Below are 15,783 nucleotides of genomic sequence, written 5' to 3' on the forward strand. Positions count from 1 at the left end.
GTGTCAATAGTTTGTTGCCTAATGGATGTTTGAGAAATCAAGTGGAAAAAAATGATAGAAAAAAATACTTTTCCAAATTTTTCTTTTTGCAGATGAGTTCCTTGTAATCCGTAGATATTATTTATAGTTTTCAAAAAAAATAATTAATTTTATTTCATATCAAAAATAATTGTTTTCCAAAAGTTGGTCATTTTTGAAAAATCAAAAGTTTGTTGCCTCATTAAAAAAACTAATTCAAAATGGTGAAAACGTGCAACCAACTTTATGTAAACCGGTTACATTTTGAGCTTATGTCATTTGATAGGCAAATGGTGGATTTGTACATTTTTAAGGCTGTCAATGTTAAATATATAGGTGTAAGAATGATGATAAATAACAAGAAATAATCAGTTTTTTGATAATTCATAATTTAGGTTATAATGGCAAATTACAAAAAGTTGAAAGGTGGGATATTGTCCAGAGATACTGCTGGAAGGAATCGGCGTCGCTTAATTGCCAAATTTTATGGAAATTCATGAAAAGTTATACATAAAATGGTCAAATATTATAGTTATGAGGCACGAGTACATCTGAAAAACGCTACTGGTAGACCCAGGGTTTCGACTCAGAAAGTCGATAACCGCATTCTAGGTATCTCTGATAGTAACCCCATGATGTTTGCTTCAAAAATTCAGAGTCGGCTGGTTACAGAAGGCATACAGGCTTCAAAACCAACCGCAATTTAATGAAAGTGGTAAGAATAGGTACTTGGTTTGCAGGTTTCCATTGGTAAATAAAACCAATCTGGTTAAAAGGTTGTAAATTCACTTGGAGCATGCTAAAAACGTAAAAATACAACCTCTTACGCAGTTTGGTTTTGCTTACCAATGGAATCTTGCGAGCCAAGTACCTATTCTTATATTTTCTTTCATTTTGAGTTTGATTTTCGAAGCATTTGAAGCCTGTATGCCTTCTGTAACCAGCCGACTTTGAATTTTTGAAGCAAACATCATGGGGTTACTATCAGAGATACCTAGAATGTGGTTATCGACTTTCTGAGTCGAAACCCTGGGTCTACCAGTAGCGGTTTTCAGATGTACTCGTGCCTCATAACTATAATATTTGACCATTTTATGTATAACTTTTCATGAATTTCCATAAAATTTGGCAATTAAGCGACGCCGATTCCTTCCAGCAGTATCTCTGGACAATATCCCACCTTTCAACTTTTTGTAATTTGCCATTATAACCTAAATTATGAATTATCAAAAAACTGATTATTTCTTGTTATTTATCATCACTCCTACACCTATATATTTAACATTGACAGCCTTAAAAATGTACAAATCCACCATTTGCCTATCAAATGACATAAGCTCAAAATGTAACCGGTTTACATAAAGTTGGTTGCACGTTTTCACCATTTTGAATTAGTTTTTTTTAATGAGGCAACAAACTTTTGATTTTTCAAAAATGACCAACTTTTGGAAAACAATTATTTTTGATATGAAATAAAATTAATTATTTTTTTTGAAAACTATAAATAATATCTACGGATTACAAGGAACTCATCTGCAAAAAGAAAAATTTGGAAAAGTATTTTTTTCTATCATTTTTTCCACTTGATTTCTCAAACATCCATTAGGCAACAAACTATTGACACTCACTGTATATGTGACTCTTCGCAACCATATTTTAAAAACTATGGGAAAATGGCCATTTTTTAAAATATATTGCGGAGTCATGTTTATTGAGAAACATAGGAAAAATTTAGTCATTACGAAGCTTCTAATGGTATCAAGCATGGGCACTTTCCCCTACATCAAACTTGGACTTTTGTTTCAAAAAAGTTTTGATCAGATATTTTCTTTAAAATAAAAAATGCTGAAGCTGTGCAAAATTGTACTATTCTTACACTTGAACAATTATAACAAAGTTCTAAATTTACAAAATAATGTAATATAATATTAATAGTTTATTTTAGGTTTTCTTTTGCACATGATATATGAAAAAATTCAGTAACTTAATAAGAACGTGCATTAAGTATAGGTACTTCCATTTAAGGGCTTAAATGGGTCACGATGACTAAAAACAGCATATTACCTCTAATTTATCAGCTAAAATCAACTTCCAACGTCAGAATTTTCAAAAATTTTAAATGCAAATTAAAAAAAAAATAGGGGAAGGCTTTCCGGCTTCGCACACACTGGCTTTAAGCACTTGATATTTTTCCAATATTCCTATAGTGAATCTGATCTATTTTTTCAGACAACGTAGGACTTAAGATTAGCTTATCCCTTTAACGACGAGACAGTTTTCGCGGACCAAAAATCAGCAATAAAAATGAAACCGATAAACAAAATCAGTAAAAGGTCTTACATCTAACCTTAGAAAATCCAATAAAGTCTGATTTTTTGTATTTTTTGTCTCTATGAACGACAGAAACAAAAATAGCCTAAAAATTTAAGTCATTTTTCTGACGATACCAATGATTGATAATTTTCACTCTAATGAAAGATGTTATGTTTGGGTATTGTAGTTTCTTTTACCAAAACGGTTTTGCTTAAAAAAATTAGAAATATGAAAAAAAATTTAAAATAATTTTTAAATATGAGAATCTAAAAATTCGTCATTTTTAAGTTTAAATATTTACTATATAGTAAATAGCTGGAGACTTGCAAAAAATATCCTAGATTCCTTCAACCTTCTACTTTGCAATTACGTACAAACATAAGAAAAAAATAACTTTAGCTGGTCAGGAAAAATTATTTTCTTTATGGGACACCGGTGTTCCAATCGTCCTTAAAGGGTTATAAAAGATAATGCCACTAGGTCAAGCGCTCAAAACTTAAATACAAAAATAAAACTACATTTTTTTTTTAAATCTATTTGCGTTATTTGCCTTCAGATGATTCTAATTAGAGTAATCTTGTCCATCGTAAAGTAAGTTTTTTTTCAAAAAGTCTCTGAAAATCAGCTTCCAACGTCAGAAAGAATTTTCAAAAATTTTAAATGGAAATTACAAAAAAAAATAGAGGAATGCTTTCAGACTTCGCACACTCTGGCTTTAAGCACTTGATATCTTTCCAATATTCCCTTTAGTGAATCTGATCTACTTTTTCAGACAACAACGTAGGACTTAAGACTAGCTTATAGAAGGTAATGCCACTAGGTCAGATTCATTAACATTGAACATGGGAAAAATACGAAATGTTTGAAGCCAGACTATGTATACGAAGACCTTAAAGCCTTCCCCTATTTTTTTAGTTTTCATGACCCACGTAACCTCTTTATTTAGCATAATTTTGAAAAACAATAATAAGTTAAATGACAATCGAAAAATTGTCTCTCGCTTTCCTAAAAAAAATGTTCAAAATGAAGTTCGCCATTACGTTCTAACAAGTGCGCTATGCCATTTGACCTCATACATTGAATAGTTGGCACGTTGTGCATCTTTTATTTCAACTCCCGGCAGATAATAAAGATCTTTCAATTGATGTTGCCCCCCCATAAACCTCCTTTTTGCTTGGCCACTTGAGACCACCTCATAAATTTACCTAAATTGATCCTCCCGCTTGCGCTGCGTGAAAAAATCCCCAATAATTTGTAGCGATAAAATCTAATCTATTATCAAATTAGTTATTTAAAATAACTGACCAACCGCTGAGTGGACTTTTTACCAGGTATGCACTGAAGATTGAACACCGAGGAGATTCTGAAGTTAAAAAAGCAGCCCAACGAGTGGACAAAGGTACAAAAAAAAAATACATTTTCAACAGAAAGTCTCTTGAGATTCTTGAGATGAATCAATCAGTAGGTAATTTTCTTCAGAAAATCTCGAGATGTTTTCTTTGATCATCTCCAGCTTGATGAGAATGGAGGATAATTGCAGAAATTATTGGTGTATGCCAAAACAAGCCCGAAACGAATCATAATTTTACACAAATCACACAAAGTAGGATAAGGCAAATCACTTTGCGGAACGAAAGATTCATTAATTTGCTTTTGAATACATAGTAACTTTGTTATTTTTCCACTAAAAGCGTTGTGATTCGTAATTATGAAGAGACACTTTTAAATTGTACTGTATTATTTACTTTTATTTATATCATACGACTTTTTAATATGATCTAAAGATTGTCCCAAAACACTCAAACACTGCGTTATCTCTCAGCGTGATCTTCAGTACATAGATACAACTACACCGTCTACAAACCCGAAATTAAGTTTACAGAAGAGAATTATCATTTTCCAGATACAATAAATCTAAGAACTGGTAGATAAAAGAAAAAGTTCTAGAATACGTAGTCACATGGGAAGGCCACTGAATACATAGAGCTGACCTTTAAACTTGAACCAAAAAGTCAGAATGCATCCTCAAATTGTGATATTTCAAATCAATTCCTTCTCATGGCATTCGGTGTCTCATTTTGATCAAGAGACAAACTGTTCTGAGAAATCGTTATAATAACCACAGAAATTTATGCATTTTTACACTGGACGCTTTTTTGCTGACTCCGTCTCGGACGAGTCTCGGTTTTTTTCCCTCTCCATTTGGTGGTAGTCTCTTCAACACGTTTCTATGAATCTTATAGAAGTGATCACTTTTATTATTAGTAAAAACCAGATAAACCGTCTCTGTCTATCACTTGTGTCTTTTCTAGGGGATTGAGTATCCTTACTTCTCAAAATGACCCAAATGATCGTGAGAGAGTTGGATAAATTTGCTGATTGGGGCATTTTAGGAAATTCATTTTATTCTCTTATTTATTTCATATCGATGGCTTAATTCCATTCTATTATAAGTGGGCTTATGATACACAGAAAAAAATATTTTGTAAAATTGTTCGTAAATGTTTGTGAATTCCTATGGGAGACTTACGAAATGCTGTGAATCGTATAACCCACAAAAAAGTTCGTAAAATTTTGTACTTTTTTCACAAACATAATCATTTGATGAACATTTTTTGTACTTTTACAAACATATGTTCGTATAATTTTGTCATTTGTTTGTAAATGTTCGTAAAATGTTCGACAGGAAAACAAACATTTACGAACAAATGACAAAATTTTACGTACATTTTTGTGTGTTTACAAACATTTACGAACAAATGTTTGTAAAACTACTAAAAATGCTCGTCAAGTGATCATGTTACGAACAATGTTTGTGAAAAAAGTACAAACTTTTACGAACATGTTTGTGGGTTATACAATTCACGGGCATTTCGTAACTCCCCCATAGGAATTCACAAACATTTACGAACATTTTCACAAAATATTTTTTCTGTGTAGTTTAAAATACTGAAAATTTTGTATTTATAACCAAGTTTTTGAATAACGAAATATAATAGGGGTGGTAGAGCAACCGACACATTCAAAATATTTGAAATTGTGATTTATAAATTGTACCACAAGTGATTTCCTTATTTGTTAATAACGTTAATATCAATAGAGCTGTTTAGCGGTTTAATTGATAGGAAAAGCATTGTACTTACAAGTTCTAGTATTTTGTGTTTTTCCCCTTCGACGGTTTACAAACAATTTAAATCGATTTATACATTAGGGGAGACTAGGGCAAAAAGTCACAAAACGGATATTTTTTTTGTACAAGCTACTAGATCGCTTCAAAAATTTCTAATTAGCGCAGTTTTTTTAGGAAATTTACCGCTCTACAACTTTGTGAAAGTAATATTCCTCTATTTTGTAAGGAAATACGTTCATCGAGCCAATTTATAAAAGGTAATTTTGTGACTATTCTCAAAAATGCTGGGGCAAATAGTACCAGACATTGGATATTATCATATTTTAATTCTCTTCATTACAGGCTTCCGTAAATTTGAAAAAAAATCCTAGAGGACATATTTCCATAGAAAATTTATTCATCTACACCTTTGTAAAACACCGTTTTTTCTGCGAGAAAAGTGAGAAAACGAGAAAAGCGCTTTTCAAGCTATTTTAGAAAAAACACACAAAAGACTGCAAATCGTTAGACCAATGCAAATAACAAGCGGCGAGACATCATAATGACGTTTCTTTTCGCCGTGAGACATCAGAAATTGCTTCGCTTTTTTGTTACTTTTTACCCCAAGTGGCCATTTTTAATAAAAGGATTTCTTTGTGAAATTCAAAAATAGATAGCGGATTCGTATTCAAAAAATCCAAATTATTTAGAAAATATTCATCAGTGCATGAATTTTGGAAAATAAGTAGGTAATAATTGTTATCTTCTGCAAGGAAAATATTTCAAAAATAGGGCTAAAAATTTCGATATTTTTTTTTATTTTCTAAATTCCTTGTTCGAATTCTAAGAAACTTACGACATTGAAGAAGGTCTATGGAGGATATCTATAGAAAAAAATTTGAGCCGCTATCTTTTTTATCTTGGAAGATATTGAATTTTGAATTTTTCGATTTTTCGATTTTTTAAGTTTGACCTTGAAAACCGGTAATAGAAATAACTCAAAGTTATTATTACATAAGTATGACACAAAAACTTGGCTTAGAAGAAATGCTTCGAATAATTCGAAATAAAAAGAAGAAAAGAATGAATGAATAGTTTTAACCTTTAAAACCGATTGGAGCACCGATGTCCCATAAAGAAAATTATTTTTTCTGCATTATCTAAAATATATATTTTTTATAGTTTGCACGTAATCGCAAAGTAGAATGTTGTAGGAATCTAAGGGCCTTGAAAGACCTGAGGATTAGCCGAGAGACGGCTTAGTGTAATTATATTCGAAATAATGGTTAGACTTCATTTCCATCATTTTCCACTAAGTCGTTTCTCGGCTTAAGTCGCAAATGTGTCCAGGGCATGAGATATTTCTTTTAAATCTTCAGCTATTTGCTATATGGTAAATATTTAAGTTCAAAAGTGAACAATTTTCAAATTATCGAATTCATGAACGAATTTTATTATTTTTTCATATTTTAAGCAAAAATCTTTTAGTATTACAAAGTACAATAACTATACATAATATTTTGCACAAGAACAACAATTATCATTCTTTGTTATTTTCAGAAAAACCTTTTTTAATGATCATGGGCTTATCTAGGTTCCAATCCCAGGTAATACATATCGAATCTGTTTTTGTTGTATTTTTCAAGATTAAAAGTTAAATGTTTCATTGATTTTGTTATCTGTCTCGTTTTTATTGTTGATTTTCGATAAGTGAAGAGCGTCTCATCCTCAAAGACTTCAAATATATCTTAAGATTTAAGTTTAAAGCTTGTTGATGAACTGAGGATGTAAAATAAACTGAACTTTAAATTTTCTAAATATAAATCAAAAATATCAAAATCGCAAAAAAAAAATATTTCAAAAGTGTAATAAATAATACTTTATTCTTGAATTTTGAACAATAAAAAAATAAACTATACAATATAATATATTATACACGGACTCCTAAAATATTATGTATGAAGATAGTACAATATGGAATGGAATCATCGATATATAATTCTGCAAGAAAAAAATTCTAACTAAATATTTTGATTAATCCCCCAAATGCTGAACATTATAGCTTTCTATTGTATTTTTTTTCAAGATCACCTTCGATCTATAAAGCCAGAAACTTATATTCAATTTGATTGGAAGCATTAAATTTTTATGGTATCTCTGCTAAATGTAAACGTTTGATTTGGTGTAAAAATCTTTTAAAAGTGATGTTCCACTATTTGCCAATTTATTGGTTTATTACGGCAATCGGATACAGAGCCATATGCACTGATTTCTGACCCACAATTCTTGGATGTCTGCTTAAATTTAGATCGAAAAGGTCAGGGAAACTAAAATAAATCACATGTTGACTTTGACAGATAAAACTTGTCATCAAGGATGCATCGGAACTCTTCGTAATCTGTCAGGTGTCAAAATTCAATTTTAATTTAACGGTCATTTTGAATTTATACATCATATATTCTGTCAAGTTTGGGTACGTACGTAGGCGTCAAATTTAATTCTCTTCACCCAACTGTCTAGCAAATGCATAATAGTGCAATTTCTAGATCACCACCGAGTTGCATGGAAAGCGCAAGAAAGACAAATTCTCTAAAAGAGTTACGTGGTATTTGCTTGAAATGATTTATGTGTATTTTTCAGTTGATATACCAACAATCCTCACTGATTAATTGCATATGCCTTGAGGATTTTACAAGTGGACACTTCAAACACTGATTGATAGGATTTGAGGTAACACAGTGACGCAGGCACGAGAGTGGAAATTTGTGAAATATAGCTATTGATAATACTCACAAGTAGTGTTTAAAAACACGATTAATTGTTGACTACTGTTACTGAAAAGCCACTTGAGCAATCTTATCAGCTGCAGATGCTTGTCCTGGCGCTTGCAGTTTAAATCAAATGGTAATCCACACTCTATTCAATATACAGCTAAACTTGCACCATGAGATTATGTGACAGTACACTGGCTGATCTGAAGCATTAACCGTGTGCTTCATATTTTCCTGACAATTCAATTTTTAAATTGCACTATATTGCATTTTCTTCAAACTTTTCGTCTCAAACAGCACAATGTCTATCGCTTCTAATTACAAGAATTAAAGAAAAAAAGAAAAAAACGATTTTAAACACACAATTTGTGCAATCTTCAAGTCCTTATCAATGATTATCAGAATAATGTATTAAATGCACAAACTCTCACTTTTCACCAGTTTCTTTATAAGACAAAAATTATTTTAGCTCTTTTATAGCATCTTCTGAAACAATCTGCCAATTTACACGAAAATGCGATACACTTGCCTCGAAAATTTCATATAAAAACGAAGAAAAAAAAATTGAATACTTGAAGGAGAGAAATTTATTGATAATATTGACTCCTAAAAACAAATATTTAGCATGTAGCACAACGGCCAAGGCGTCTGAACATCTCTATCATCTTTTTTGGCTTCTCATCTCTCTTATATGCTTTCAATATATTGCGAATGTGTGAATTAGTGTGGATTATGTACATAGAAAAATCCGATGAATGGCAATGTTTCAGAAATTATCTCAAGCAATGATACGTCCCGAAAAATTGATCATAAAATATATACTGTCCGGCTCATCACTTTTTTGCAAGCAGACAAATTAAATTCACCTTCATTTGTGCCACAAAACTGTCCCAATAAAACAATCAATATACTTGTATTGGCTTAAGAAATAGACATACTAAGCACTTTTCGTAGTTTTTTTTTTCTTTTATTCTTATTTCAGTAAAACATCAATTTTCGTCAAGTACTCGTAAATTTTCCATCAATTTGGTCGAAATAAAAGAAAACACAAAATCCGAAAGAAAAGCTATTTTGAAATTTTATAATATCCAAAAATTCGTATAAACTTCAAATCAATTGACTAAACATTTTTTCTTTAAAAACTCTGGGAGAAAAAAAAGTGACAACTCTTTACGGACCCGCGAAAAGCGAAACCACCGACCCGATTCAACGGCTGACTCGCAACTGAAATACTGCTCCACTGTTGAGTGTTGGAGTGATTCTACTCGGCGCTTTTTTTTCACCTCCTTCCCCCCAAAAAATGTTTCGCTGAGGCTTCCCGAAAAGAAAAAAATATGCTACTCTCATTCATCTACCAGTAAAGAATCTTCTATGATTATTGCCAAGACTTTCGCGCGATTTTTGCACAGAGAGACACCCAAAGCTGTTCAGTGTTGAGAGAGATGCCGGACAGTTTGAATATATGCTAGAAGATTTTATATATATACCCCCAAAAATTCGCATTGCACAGGAGAAGACAAAATTAGTTCAAGAGAGCGGAAGACGAACAGCGGAACGGAGAATATCCCTAACTGTACTACACTCGTGAAAAGCCCGCGCAAAACTGACCCGCTGATGAAAATAAAGTCCGGAGAAGCACTTGCGATTGCTTGGGAATCGACGAACAGACTGACGAATAGTTTGAGACTTGAGAGAGAAAGAAGTCAATCTGTGGATGTTGGTCCATTGCGATGCTTCATAGTTTCTCAATACACACAAGTTCTGTGACAATTTTTCACAAAATTTCAGTGTAATCTTTCACGTTAGAATATTTTTAAATTGACAAAGAACCTAATTATAAATGTTACAGTGACCATTAAAATTTCCTTTTTTCAAATAAAGGCTCATCATTATTAGACTTTTTTTTTTTAAACAAAATTATAATTGAAAACTGTTTATCATCATTTTCACCATGATCAAGGACACAAACCATAGTAAAATTATTTTCCATTAAAATCAACAAGGTATTTATGAACGTTATAATTCAGAAGAAAATGTAGAGAATCTCAGCCAAATGATTGTTTTTTTTTTAGAAATCTTAAAAAATTGATACATAATGTGCTTATGATTTATCTTTAACACTTTAAAAATATTTGGTGTGCGTCTTGGCTTACCAGCGTTTTCGACTTTTAACAATCAATGTATAGGGGAGACTGGGGCAAAATGGTACTCTGTACCATTTGGGATACGAAATTTGAACATCTTTGTTTATAGTAAAAGGTATATTACAGAAAAAACGTTATATTACTTATATTTTACTAGATAGGGTAAGGGCTCATAATTTTGGACAGTCTGCTTATAAGTATCGATGTTCCAAGTTTGAAGTGCGATATTTTCGATACTAATTGACATTTCTTGTTCTTTTCAGAAGGGTTGTTTAGAAACTTAGCAAGCTATTTATCGTCTTATTTTTACTAAAATTAGTTTTAATACGTTTAAAAATGAATTGATATGTAGAGGTGAATTTGGCTCTTATTTTGGACAACTTGTTTATTAATTTGGCCAACTTGGCTGTAAATTTGGACAGCTAATCCGCCTCAATAGGATGCCCATTATTCTTCATTTCATGAACCAATCTTACCAAGTCCTCTTCCTGTTTATGTAAGGGAAACGTAGAATATCACAAGAAGCCCGGAAAATTTCCATATCATTCATTAAAGTGAGTTGACTTCGGTACTCCAAGTACGTGCGGATTCGCTCATTCCCTAACCTTTCCGGCGGGAGCCTTTCAAGGCATTTCTCGCTACATCTCGTTCGTAGAGATGATGCTCTTTTGTTTCTCCAGGCATTTGTCCAACCTAGTCATCACAAAAGCTAAAACTTCACGAAATTTCGTGAGAAAAACACCTGTCCAAAATAAGGAGCATCACCTCACTGGTGAATGTCTAAGAAAATTTCCCATTTTTCACACGAAAAATATAATTCACAAGGCAAATCTCACTTCAGGTCAAATGTACATATCACCACTAACGTGAATCAACACAATATTCAATGGCTATTCAATAATATCACTCAAGAAAAGCGAAGAAACATTGTTAGTCCTTCGCCATAGCTAATTAAGACAGAAGTAAACACGAAGTTCTGTCATATTTCTCGTAAGCAATTGCTCACACTGAATTTTCAACAAAGCAATTTTAACTCAAATCATATTCAAAATTTAACGTATTTAGTGTTAAAATCTTCCAAAAAGAACAAATATTTAAATGGAATTCATTATTCATCAAATATTGGAATAAAAATCCATCATTTTAATCAATTTATTTTTAGTGTCCAATTTTACCCTCAAAGTGTCCAAAATAAGAAACTGGACAAAATTATGAGCCTTTCCCCTACATTAAATAATTTTCAACATTTTGACAAAAATGTCAATAGGGGTTCCCTGTGGAACAGACATTCCTCCGACCCTACTTATTTTCCAAAATTGCTATACTTTTGAATATTTTCTAAATAATTTGGATTTTTTGAATACGAATCCGCTATCTATTTTTGAATTTCACAAAAGTTCTTTTCTCCAGAAATCCTTTTATTAAAAATGGCCACTTGGGGTAAAGAGTAACAAAAGATTTTTTTTAGAAATTGGCTCGATAAGCGTATTTCCTTACAAAATAGAGGAAAATTACTTTCACCAAGTTGTAGAGCGGTAAATTTCCTACAAATGTAAATTTCCTATGTTAATTTCCTCCTAAACTATTAGTAAGTCTTACAAATTATCACATTTTCGACTTATTTTTTCCATTGAGTTTTTTTTTTGGAAAATCAAAAAATGCTGATTTATCTGAAAATTCTAATGAAAATTTATAAATTTGAAAAAAACAATTATGCTTTAATAGTTACAGTTAGAGTTTCATAGTCAGCACCAGCAGTGATTCTAAATTGTTAAAAATAAACCTAAACTCTTAAAAAGAATTTTGTGTTTAAGGTCCCATACTTTCTTTCTACAGCTTGAACTCAATGGTTTACGAGAACTCTTATCACTTTAATTCATATTTTCTTTTGCGCCCGTAGTCTAGGCAAATCATTTTTGCTATCTTTTGGTAATCTGATTTTATTGAACTGATTTAATTCTTCATAAGAACAAAGTTGTAAACTTGTCGACAATTCCCTAATGTGAAGTTCCAACAAATCAACATGAAAGGCACAATAAGTAGTTTCAATTATGTTAGGAAATATTAATAAATAGGCATTCGTTGAGCAACTTCAAATGAATATATATCGAGAACGAAATCCGGAAACCTTCGAAAATCATAAGTCAGTATCTTTAACCGTTTGATCTCTAGTTCTGAAAACAAATGAGCATACTTTTCTTATTCGCCCAAGAGGCCCAAAGATTGAAATTTTAGGTTGTGTACAACATCAAAAATTCTTTGATTTTTTAAAGAAATTTTAATTGAAAACTTTCTAGAATAAATATTTAACAAGTAATTTGAGGTTATACTTTGGATATATCAATAAGAAAAAAATTATCACTTTACTTATCTTTACGATATTTATAACTGTGGTAAAATAACATTAAGTTTTTTCTTTGATTACAGGGTATGATTCGTTTTTTTTTAATATAACCTGTAATTTTCCAAGGTTAGGTTATATCTAACTATCTAACTTTAAATTGTGAAGCTCAGAGGCAAAATGGAACATATTCTATGCTCTAGCCATAGGATATGTTCCATTTTGTCTCTTAGCTTCATAATTTTAAAATGATGTTTTTACTGAAAACAAACAGTGAAGTCCAACTGCTTTTATTCTAAGAATTAATTGAGATTTTAAAATTTATTCCTTTCAAAATTTTAATAGTTTTTCAATGTTATATCAATAAAAACAAACTTTTTAACTCGTGGAAACAGCGTGCTAGAAATACTGGAGATAGAATATTCATACCTTGGGATCAGTTTCTCACAAATAGATGATCATTTGAGAAAGAATTTCTAGCCGGGAAGACGCTAAAAAAGCATAGGTCTTAACGGTCACTGAATTTAAATTCTTAACATTACCCATGCAGTGAGCACAGTTAGCTGAAAAATGCAGCATTTTTAGCATATTTTTGCTGAGTCGATCAGCAATATTATACTGACCGATCAACAGTTCTCGAACATCAAGTGCTAACCAAATATATGGAAATTTAGTTAGTGCTCACTGGTTAATTCATTATAACGTAGAGTAACTATCTAAAAAAAAAAAGAATTTGCCATCCAGAGTTCAAATCAGGAAAAAGGATGGAAGAAAATTTTATCAAAATTAATCCGATGTCAAAATTTCCGTACGTCAATTCGAGTAAAAAGTTTGCATAACTTTCCGGAAAGAGAGGAAACAGCAACGAAAATGCATTTCGACCTCTGTAATTTTATTCAATGTATTTATGTATTTATTATTTATTCAATGTAATGATATTTATTTTCACCTAGTGCCACCGAGTATGAGATAAGGTGATACGGTAATCAAGAATTTGCGTAAGAATTCCAATGAAAATGCATAAATTAACGAAATACAGTGAGCATTTTACTGTCAATGTGATTCTGCCCTAAAATACAAAAATATAAACTATCCAAAATTGTTTAGTTTGCAATCAATATGTCATTAATATATTATGCGATAGATACGAATGCATTAACCCATTCAGTCAATGTACCAGAAATACTTGAGATAGAATGTTCATATTTTGGGATTAGTTTCCTACAGATTAGTAGATGATTTTTTTGAAAAGAAAATTTTTTTATCTTATATGGGGGCGCGGGGAGCCTCAGTCAAACACACGTCTTAACGGTCACTGAATTTAAATTCTGTGCATTAATTCATTACAAACTCTATTGCTTTAGATAGAGTAACTATCCAAGAACACCAATTGGCAACTAGAATTCAAATCAGGAAAGAGGAAAGTGGCCAATTTTAACAAATTCGACGGGATGTCGTATTTTCCGTCCGCCATTTTGAGCAAAAATTTTGCATGACCTTCCGAAAAGCAAGAAAATAATAACAAAATGTATTTTCATCTCTGTCGGACTATTTTTCCCAAGTAATTGAATAACTAACGTTACTAAAAATCCATTCCCGACAGCTATTCGGATAAAAATTGCCCAGAAATAAATCATCAAAAATCACTCAATTTGCGTATGATGTATAATACAATGGTAAGGAATGGGTTAACTCAAAGGAATGCCTAATTGCTAAGTATTTATATTTATAGGTTAGGCACAACTATAATTTCCTTACCATACAAAATAATAAAGTCGCCACCTGAAGACAAATTTTAGAGGTTTTTTTTTAAAGTGTTACTGTGTTATCACACTTACACATTAAAATTTTAATATGATTCACATTAATTGTCGCTGATGAGAGTCCAAATGTGAAATTTTGTGTGTTTGAATCATTTTATATTCAAAATTTGATCTATTTGTTGATAAAAAGGTAGACTTGGCCCGCAAAATTTGATATAAATTGATTTATAGCATTAATGCGAAAAATTAATGTGATTTTTTTTTTAATTTTTTAATGTGAAAAATATTTATGCTTTAGGTAAATTTAAACTTATTTTTGCAGGCCAATTCCACTTCTTTATCAATAATTAGAAAAACCCGAAATATTAAGTGACTCAAAGACACAAATAACATATTTGGACGCTCACAAGCGACAATCAATGTGAATCACATTAAAATTTTAATGTGCAAGTGTGATAACACCGTTAATCTCTTATGAATTTTTCAACAAAAACAAATCATGCTATTAGTATCTCAAGAAATCAAAGTTTGGTCAAATTAACAAAAAACAAACAAAACAAAAAAAAGTTTGTCAAATAACATTCTTTTCATAAAACCTTAACACTTGGAAGGACCCTAGTGGCAGCCGCTGCCAATTTAGTTTTCAATGTTATTTTTTATAGTGAAGAATATATCATTTCGCCTGGAGGCCTGATTGAATGCGTGCAGAATTTATCTAGCTATTTTTTCGTTATAAAATTTTTAATAAAAATTAAATATTAGTGTAAATATATTGCAAAAACAAAAAACTGCACTCGGAAGGACCAAGTGGCAGTTGCTGCCATTTGCATTTTATATGGGAGTTTGACGTTCTGCAGATGTAATTTTCTTGATTGTTAGTGTATAAAAGCCCTAAAAGAACAGTTTGAAAGTGTTTTTGCTAATTATTGAGATGAAATATAGGGAAAAGTGACATACCTTTAAATGCGTCAAAATCAGAATGCTTCAATTTTTTCTTATTTCCCAAAGCTAAAAATCCATTTTGTTAAGCGAAGTTAATAGAAAATAGTTAATAGTATTAACTATTGTTCATAAAGTAGAATTTTTCCTTTGAAAAATAAGAGAAAAATTAAAAATTCAAAGGCTGCCGTATTAAAAGGTACACCACTTTCCCTGACTCCATGATTCTGATAAAGATGACAACATCGAATGGTTAAAAATCTTTAGATACAGTACCCAAAGAAATGAAATTTCTGGTTCAGACACCAGAAAAGAACTGACTAAAGCTCCGAATGTTAAAATGTAATTAAAAATATCAAAATATTATGTAAAATTCGATAAGTGG

The 15,783-nt window shown here is 31.2% G+C and overlaps 1 protein-coding gene across 3 annotated transcripts in view; it reads right to left on the minus strand.

Annotated features, from left to right (window-relative positions):
• Positions 1 to 9,677, minus strand: part of LOC129807895 (A disintegrin and metalloproteinase with thrombospondin motifs 20) — a 135,483-nt gene extending 125,806 nt beyond the window's left edge. Inside the window, exons 1-2 of one of the 3 annotated variants that reach the window (XM_055857496.1) lie at positions 9,078 to 9,676; positions 8,234 to 8,525 (exon numbers count right to left, since the gene is read on the minus strand). The gene's annotated coding sequence lies outside the window, so the exon portion shown is untranslated. Of the gene's footprint in view, positions 1 to 8,233 lie in introns of all 3 variants that reach the window. The other 2 variants (XM_055857513.1, XM_055857504.1) reach the window with 2 other exon arrangements.
• Positions 9,678 to 15,783: the final 6,106 nt, after the last annotated feature.

Source organism: Phlebotomus papatasi, chromosome 1 (assembly GCF_024763615.1).
Source record: "Phlebotomus papatasi isolate M1 chromosome 1, Ppap_2.1, whole genome shotgun sequence".
Classification (NCBI taxonomy): Eukaryota; Metazoa; Arthropoda; class Insecta; order Diptera; family Psychodidae; genus Phlebotomus; species Phlebotomus papatasi.